Consider the following 9,343-nt stretch of genomic DNA (forward strand, 5'->3'; position numbering starts at 1 on the left):
ATAGTTTACACTCTCTTCCACACAATTTTGTAAGTTATGATGAGATAAATAATGGCCTGTATCTGTCATTGTAATATCGTTCAGGTCAATTTCCAAGTCCCAAAAATGCCCCCATATGACACCTATTTTCCCCTCCCCCTCCCCTCAGAATCTCCAGTGACCACTGCCTCCAAATTAATGTTAAAAGTTCTTCCATTGCTAGAATCACAATAAGTCTTTAGTACAATTACAGTAGGTCTACTCCAGCTCATCGTTCATTCCCCAATTCTGGGGATTCTGGGATAGTGATGCCCATTCCACCTCTAACTGAGAGGGGGCTTAGATCACATTGGGGCAGATGGATGGGACTATCTTGCTTGCAGTTACAGACTCTCTTTGTTCTTTGGGATGGTCATTGTCCATCATCATCTCCTTATTAGTTGTCCTGGGTGAGTCCAATGAACTGGAAAGTAGGTGTTGCAACTCTGTTGAGATTCAGAGCCCAACTGGCACATGAACAGCCCAAAGATTTAGGTCTCTTGGACATGCACCAATCAACTCTAGTACTAACTATAGGTTCAAATAGAAGGGGCAGAAGAACCATATGTAGGGAAACCACAACTAAGTCCAGCTCTGTCACACTGGGAAGCATGAATTCAAAAGTAAGGCCCACTGGTAGGGCTCCAAACTCCTGAGGTGAGATGACTGTTCTTAATCATTCTATTCAATATTGTACAGAGGATCCAGCCAGTGCAATGTTGGCAAGGTAAAAATGCATACATATTGGAAGGGGGGGAGGGGGAGTGTCTTTATTTCCAAATAACATAATAGTCAATGTAGAAGTTGTAAGGAATCTAATAAAAAAATGTTTGGATATTTTCATAGTGGTTACAATTAAAAACAACAACTGAGGGAGTGCTAAGTTCCTAGCCAGGGGAGCTCTATCACAGTCCCTAAAGGAACAGCAACAATCCCCCAAGTGCAATGGCAAAGACCGAAAAAGAAGGAAGGTCCAACAATGAGCCCTTGATACTAATGACTATGCTTGTGAGCCTGTGCACCTGAAATAAGAACAAGGCTTAGAGCTGCAGGGTGCCTGAGTTACCTCCTGAGAGCCTCCGTGTTGCTCAAATGTGGCCAGTCTTGAAGCCAAACTCAGCATGTAAATGTGTTGCCTTCCCTCCCAGCGTGGGACATGACTCCCGGGGATGAGCCTCCCTGATGCCAAGGGATTACTACCAAGTACCAGCTGATGATGTAATTAGAATATGACCTTGAATAAAATGGTCAACTCGGACCAGCAGAATATCTCAGTCTACATATAATACCAGGAGTTAAAAATGCTTTTTGACCTGAATAAAAGGGGGAAATGGAAAGGACAAATGAGTCTATATGGCTATGAGTCTCCAAAAAGAGCCAGGAGGTTATCAGAGGGGTTGCCCTTATGCACACCTCAGCAGAGTCCCAGAGACAGATAAAGTAGATACAACCCCAGGTATTGCTTCTTCTGAGGGCTACAGAGACCCACAGGTTCTATGGTCATGGCAGATGGAGTTCAGTACCATGTCAGTCGGCCCTACTTTGGAGTTTGTGTTTCTGTGTAATGGAGCTGGACTCAGATGTGATCTTTGTCCACAAGTCTCTCCTGTTACTTTTACTGGAACTTTAGTTGTTGCTGGGGTTTAATGTATACCCAGGAGACCTGAATCTCTGGACTGACCATGTGATAGTCAGGCCCTGAGCCTCAACAGACTTGCAACTCCTACACTCTGGTTTATTGGACTTAACCCACTCAGCTAACATGGAGGTGAAGAAGGTCAACCACCACACCAGGGAGCCAAGAGTGCCTACAACTGAAAGCAGGAGTATTGCATCCAGCATCCATGTGGAATCTAAGCCCCCTCTTAATGTAGATGTGGAGTAGACACAACCATTCTAAGGTCCACAGGATGGAGAAATAGAGTATGGATTAGAGAGGACTTACTGATATTCTATTCATGAACGACTGTGATTAGTAATCAAAAAAAATGTGACATTGGTGTAGAGAAAGTGGCCATGGTGGCTGCTGGGGGTAGGGAGTGGGAGGAAGAGATGTGATGTGGAGGCGTTTTCGGGACTTGTAGCTGCCCTGGGTGGTGCTGCTGGGACAGTTACCGGGCATTGTATGTCCTCCCATGGCCCACTGGGTGGACTGTGGGAGAGTGTGGGCTATGGTGTGGACCATTGACCATGAGGTGCAGCGGTGCTCAGAGATGTATTCACCAAGTGCAATGAATGTCTCATGATGATGGAGGAGGTTGTTGTTATGGGGGGAGGAGGAGGGTGAGGGGGGTGGGGGTATATGGAAACCTCATATTTTTTTAATGTAACATTAGAAAAATAAAGACAAAAATAAATAAATTTTTAAAAATTAAAATTAAAAAAAGGAATCCAAAAAACCCAACAACCTAGAATTAATAAATGAATACATCAAAACAGCAGGCTAGAAGGCCAATGTAAAAAAGCAATTGAATTTCTACATATACGTAGGAAAGGACTGAAAATTAAACGTAAAAGCCAATACAATTTACAAAAGAAAAAACAAAAAATGTAAACTACTTAAGGTATAAACTTAAAAACCATAAAATTAGTGCAGATAAGAACAAGTGTTGGGAAGCAGATGTGGCTCAGGCAACTGAACGCCCGCCTACCACATATGAGGTCTGGGGTTCAGTTCCCAGTGCCCCCTAAAAAAGACAGTGAGCTGGCGTGATGGGCAGGCGCGGCAAGCTGACACAACAAGATGATGCAACAAGAGACACAAGAAAAAAACATAAAGAGAGATACAACAAAGCAGGGAACAGAGGTTCTCAGTGCCTCCTAAAGAAAAACAAGCAAGACAGTGAGCTGATATGATGGGCAGGCACGGTAAGCTGACACAACAAGATGATGCAATTAGAGACACAAGAAGGAAAAACATAACGAGAGACATGACAAAACAGGGAACGGAGGTGGCTCAAGTGGTTAGGTACCTCCCTCCTACATCAGAGGTCCCGGATTCAGTTCCTGGTGCCTCCTAAAGACACAGCACACAGCAAGTGCAAACAACAAGGACAGAAATAAATTAATTAATCTTTTTTTTTAAAAAGAACAACTGCTGGTGAGATGTAGAAAAATTGGAACACATATACACTGCTGGTGAGGATGTGAAAGGGCGCAGCCAGTTTGGAAAACAATCTGGCAGTTCCTCAACAGATTAAACATAATTATCATTTACAGCTATGTGAGAGAAATGAACTCTATGTGAGAGAAACGAAAACACCTGTCCACACAAAACCTTATCCATGAAGGTTTGTAGCAACATTACCCATAATACCCAAAAAGTGGAAACAACCCAAAATGTCCATCATTTGATGAATGGATAAATAAAACGTGGTATATTATTATGAATATTATTCATTCAGCAACAAAGAGAAATGAAGTAGTGATAACATGCTACAACATGGATGAACCTTGAAAACATCACGCTCAGTGAAATAAGCCAGTCACAAAGGACCACAAACTGTATGATTCCATTTATAGGAAATGTCCAGAGTAGGCAACGCAGAGAGACAGACGGTAGACTAGTAGTTGCCTAGATCTAGGGGGGTGGTATTGTTGATGGGTGCTGGGTTTCTTTTTGAGATGATTAAAATGTTCTAAAAGTATCCATGGTGATGGAGATACAGCATGGGGGAAAAATGAAAAAGCTTAGAATTAAACACTTTAAGTGTGTGAGTGATATGGTATGTGAATTATAGCTCTATAAAGCTGTTGCAAAAAATGATGTGCAAGACCTGTACACTAAAAATTGCTAAATGTTTCTGAGATAAATGAAAGAAGGTCTAAATAAATGGAGCGTTATGCCTTGTTCTTAGATTGGAAGACTCAGTTTTGTTCAGAAATCAACCCTTCCCAAATTTATCAGATGCTGTGAAATCCCAATCAAAACCCAGCATTTTTTTGGTAGCAATTAACAACCTGATTCTAAAATGTACTGTATATGGAAATACAATGGTCTTAGACTTGATAAAATATTTTCTAAAACGAAGTGCATCATGTACTCTTGTTTATTTCACAATTTATGATAAAGCTACCTATCAAGACACTGTAGAATTGGTGCAAGAGATAAATGTAGCTTGGTGGGACAGGGTAGATAGAGAGTCCAGAAATAGACCCACATATATTTGGTCAACTGATTTTCTACAAAGATAACAGTGTAATTCAATGGGGTATTTATACGGGGAAAGAATGAACTGACACCCCTACCTCACACCATGCAAAAAATCAACTCAAAGTGAATCCTAGACCTAAATGTAAAAGCTAAAACTATACAACAGCTAGAGGGGGGAAAAACAGGAGATAACGTAATAAGCTTAGGAGAGGCGAAGATTTATTAAGACACGAAAAGCACTAACCCTAAAAAAAGAAAAAAAAAATCAACAAATTGGGCACACACACAAACCCAAAGGGAAATTTTTTTAAATTAGAAGGTAAAAAAAATTTCCCTTCTTCCTCTGGTTCTATTCCCTAGAGGGAACCATGTTTCAATATTAATATAAAAATTTGGTAATGTCTTTATCTAGGCTTGTAAATCTGTCTCTGAGATAGTTTATCCTGGAGGCTGGCCCATATCAGAACCTGAAGAGCTGCTCCAGCCTTCCACCAGACAGTGTTCCATTTGTCGGCGCCACCAGATCTGATGAAGCCAGTTGCCATGGATTGTTTCTCATCTTTGCCACTACACGTGGTGTTGCCATGGCTACCTTCGGTCAAGAAGATGGCACCTGTGTGTCTCTCAGCCGGAGGAATTGCTAGAAGCGGAGTTTCTGAGTTAAAGGATACGTGGGTTTTTAATTTTCTTTAGAGAACTACTCCATGTATAGCAACGTGCATTAGGACACTTTATGAAAGTGGGGGTTGGGGGGAGGATGTATTAGTCAGCCAAAGGGGTGCTGATGCAAAATACCAAAAATCAGTTGTTTTTTTATAAAGGGTATTTATTTGGGGTAGAAACTTATAGTCACAAGGCCCTCAAGAGTCCATAGAGGTACTTTCTCACCCACAGTCTGTTGCCACATGTTGATGCAAGATGGCGGGCGATGTCTGCTAGGGTTCAGCCTTCCTCCTCCTCCCAAGGCTCCATGGTTCCAGCTTCTTCCAGTCCCAGTCACAGGCTGGGACAAGTTTTGTCTCTCTCCCAGGGCTCGTTTCTCTCCAGGCTCAGCTGCTCTGCTCTCTCCACAAGGCCAGCTGTAGACCACCAGGTGAACGGCTCATCTCTCTTCCCGGGGCCTCTGCTACGCCTATTGAAGCCTTCTCTCTTTCCTCAGGTATCTGCTTCTCTGTGTATTTCCTTCCAGGGGTTCCACATCAAAAACGCCTACAAACTCCTCTGCGGTGTTGTTTTCTCTGTGAGTCCCCACCCACCAAGGGGACTCACCGTCCTACTGATGTGGCCCAATCAAAGCCCAAATCATTATTTAATCAAGGAAAATGAAACCTCTGAATCCAATATAATCTAATATGCCCAGGGGGACAGAGCAGTTTACAAACTTAATCCAATATCTATTTTTGGAATTCATAAATAATACCAAATTGCTAGCAGGGGATAACTGGTTGGATCTCCTTTCCCAGGACCAACTGCAAGGCAATGTCTGTGGTCCACGAGAGGACTAGATTTCTGCAGATGGCCCGCCTCCAGGAAGCCCTCCCTGACTCCCAGACAAGGCCAGGCGCCCCTCAGAGCTCTCCCTTGGAAGGATGGATGTGTCTCCCCCACTGGACAAGCCCCACATCACAGTGTGACCACCACAGGGTTGGGAATGGAGGCTTGGAGCATGAAGTTGGATGGATGGATGGATGGATGGATGGATGGATGGAAGGACAGATGGATAGGTGGATGCATTTAGAGCAACAGAGGAGCAGAGGTTCAGAGGGGACCTAGGTTGGGAAAGAGAACTCAGAGAGCCCAGGGGCTCAGGGAGGGGGCGGGACCTTGGAGGCAGAGGGAAGCACGGAGACTGTGAGAGGAGAAAGGGTACTGGAGGAGTGGGAAGGGGGCTCCCAGGAGGGGCAGGGTCTCAAGAAGAGAGAGACTTGGAGTGGCTGGCAGCTCAGGGAGGAGCATGGGGCCTGGGAAAGGGACTGGGGTTCAGAAGGAAGAGTGGGGGGGACTCAGCAAGGGGTGTGGGTGCTCAGATTGGAGGGAGGGACCTAGCTCAGAGAGAAGCTGGGAGCTCAGTAAGTTCTTTCCTTTATCCCCCTCCTGCCTGCAGTTGGTGAGTCCTGAGTTTGCCTCTTCAAATTTGACCAGCTGATTGGATCCCGCTGCTGGTAAAGGGGCCCAAAGACTTTGCTGAGCCGGCACTAGCCATCCTCCCCCCACATCTCAGGGTGCCTCCACCCCAGATGCGGTGACAGGGGCTGCCTTGGGCGGAGGGTTCAATGGACAGTGATCTGCCTGGGTGGAGAGCGTATCAGAAAGGTATGGGGACGCGGAGGAGAGTCCAGCCCCGACCTGGGCTAGGGACAGAGGGGAGGGGTGGGAGCACAGGGTGAGGCACACCCCTGCTCTGGCGCCTCTCCCTTCCAGGGTGTCCTGCCGTTGTCTTTTGGTCCTGGCTGGAGCTCCACGTTTTGCTCTTCACTCTGGTCCCAGGTGGATGAAAACCCCAGGCCGAGATCGGGCGCTGCGCAGGGTGCCGCGGGCCTGCCCGTGATCCGCGCCCCTTTCTCTCACCCCAGACGATGGAGAACCCCCTTCCCCGTGTGGTTTCATCTCTTGCCGCAAAGGGCTATGGGGCTGCTGGGCCCCTTGCTGGCCGTGTGACCACAAAGAGCAGCGAGCAGACCATCGCTGACCTCGCCTGGCGATGCGGACGGCAACGCCATCCGCCCCCGAGGGTGGGGAGGCTGGCCCAGGCACCGGCAGCGCGCGGGGGCACAGCGAGGCAGGTGCTTGTGTTGGCACACGCTGCGGCTCGGCGGCCAGGGGCTGAGAGCTCTTGGAGTCCATCCGACTGGGGTTCGAATCCTGGCCTCTGCCTGAGACCTACAGCTCACCGCTTACCACTCTAAAAGCACTTTCCAGACACCGGATGCCTCACGCATGGGACCTCCTCACTGAGCAATCCCCGCACCCTCAGGGGGGCTGCTATTGGGGCCATGAGACTGCGCCCTGGACCTGCGGGCTGCAGTCCCGCCCCGGCGCTAAACCCCTGAGTTTCCAAGTCCGTGGAGCAGAGACACTGAGTGAACCCACAGGAGCGTGTGTCTGGCCCCGTTCGGCAGAAATGGAAACTGAGGCTCAGCCGAAGGTCGGAGCTTCTCAGGGGCCCAAGAGATGTTGACAACCTAAAAAAATAAAATGGTGCCACTGTATCCATAGTAGCCTAAAAGTGGAAACCACTCAAATGTCAGTTGTATTAGTCAGCCAAAGGGGTGCTGATGCAAAATACCAGAAATGGGTTGGTTTTTATAAAGGGAATTTATTTGGGGTAGGAGCTTACAGATACCAGGCCATAACTCATAAATTACTTCCCTCACCAAAGTCTATGTGGAGCAAGAAGGCTGCCGATGGCTGCGAGGGTTCAGGCTTCCTGGGTTCCTACGTTCCTGGGGCTTGCTTTCCTCTGGCTTCAAGGTTCCTTCCTTCCTGGTGCTGGCTCTTCTTTCCTCTTTGTGTTGAGTTCCCGGGACTTCAGCATCAACTTCTAACATCAGAAATCCCCAACTCTGTCCTTCGCCATGCCTTTTACCTGCGAGTCCCACCCACCAAGGGGTGGAGATGTAACGCCCTAATCCTAACTCAATCATGCCCAGGTACAGATCAGATTACAAGCACAATCCAATATTTCTTTTTGGAATTCATCCATTATATCAAACTGCTACACCCATCAATTGATGAGTGGGCGAATGTGATCTATCCATCCAGCAGACTATTACTTGACAACAAAATGAAATCAGGTACTGGTGACAGTGAACACTACGACGTGGATGACCCTTTGCAACATGATGCTGAGTGAAAGAAACTAGTCACAAAGGACCACATATCATATGGGCCTATGTATATGAAATGTCCAGAATTGGTTGTGGGGGGCAGAGAAGTGAACTGCTAATGGGTATGGGGTTCCCTTTTGGGGTGAAAATTGTACAATATAGTAAATTGTATGGTATGTCAGCTATATTTCAGTAAAGTTGGGGGGGTTCGTTTTGTTTTTGTCTTTGTCTTTGCTTTTTGTTGTACCGGGGCCAGGGATTGAACCCAGGACCTCGTAATTGGGAAGCTGGCACCCAACCTCTGAGCCCCATCAGCTCCCTGGAGTTTGTTTCCGGTTTTTTTTTGCGGGGGGAGATTTCGTTTGCTTGTTGTTTGTTTGTTTTTAGGAGGCACCGGGAACCAAACTCAAGTCCTCCCGTGTGGGAAGCAGGTGCTCAACAGCTTGAGCCACATCCGCTCCCAGAGCTGTTTTTAAAAAGAGGCACCGTGGTGGTGGCGATGGCGGCACGGGGGCCGTGGCTGTAATTACCGCCCCCGAGTGGGAGATCTGAAAGTGGTTAAATGGGAAATTTTAGGCTGTATATACATCACCAGAATAAAAATGTTAAGAACCATTGTCGCGGACAGCACAGTGGACCGTAACGTAAACTGGGGGCCACAGACACCAGTGCGAGCTGTGATGAAGCTGCTGCGTCCCCTGTGGCAGGAGCGCCACACCCACGCAGAGCGCCTCATCGGGAAACCCGGGCGGGGGAGGGGATACGGCACGCTGGCTTTTCTGGAAACCTACAACTTCTCTGAAAAACAACAAACAAACAAAAGCCAAGGCACCCAGATCTGACGAGAACGCCGCCAGCAGGCAGATGGATGCAAGTTGAAGCGCCCGCAAAACGCAAAGCGCGGGCGAGGCTCCCCTCTCAGACGCAGGGACCCCGCGCGGTCGTTCTAGGAGGGTGAAGAGGGTATGGTCTCTGGACATCTTTCCTTGGCCTGGGCAAAGAGAGGGTTAACACCGTCCCGGGGAGGGGCTGACAGGGCGGCTCTGGGCGCAAGGCCGGGGGGCTCCAGGTCTCCTGAAAGCCCACGTCCCGAGCTGAAAGGGCGGGAGGCACCAACCCCAGTTCCACCTCTGACCCCTGGCTGCCTCCTCCTTCCCACTTCTCAGGGAAAGAAAAAAAAACACACGCAAACACCAGGAAGCATCCATCAGGCGCTGTCCAGCCCAGGCGGGCAGGGCAGGGGCCACCAGGGAGATGACCTCCAGCTCTCCGTGGGGCCGGGATCCGGCGGGGCCGGGGTTGAGAAGCTGGGATCGTTCCCACCCGGTGATTTTCCTGCGTCAAC

The sequence above is a fragment of the Dasypus novemcinctus genome, chromosome 18 (assembly GCF_030445035.2).
Source record: "Dasypus novemcinctus isolate mDasNov1 chromosome 18, mDasNov1.1.hap2, whole genome shotgun sequence".
Taxonomy (NCBI): domain Eukaryota; kingdom Metazoa; phylum Chordata; class Mammalia; order Cingulata; family Dasypodidae; genus Dasypus; species Dasypus novemcinctus.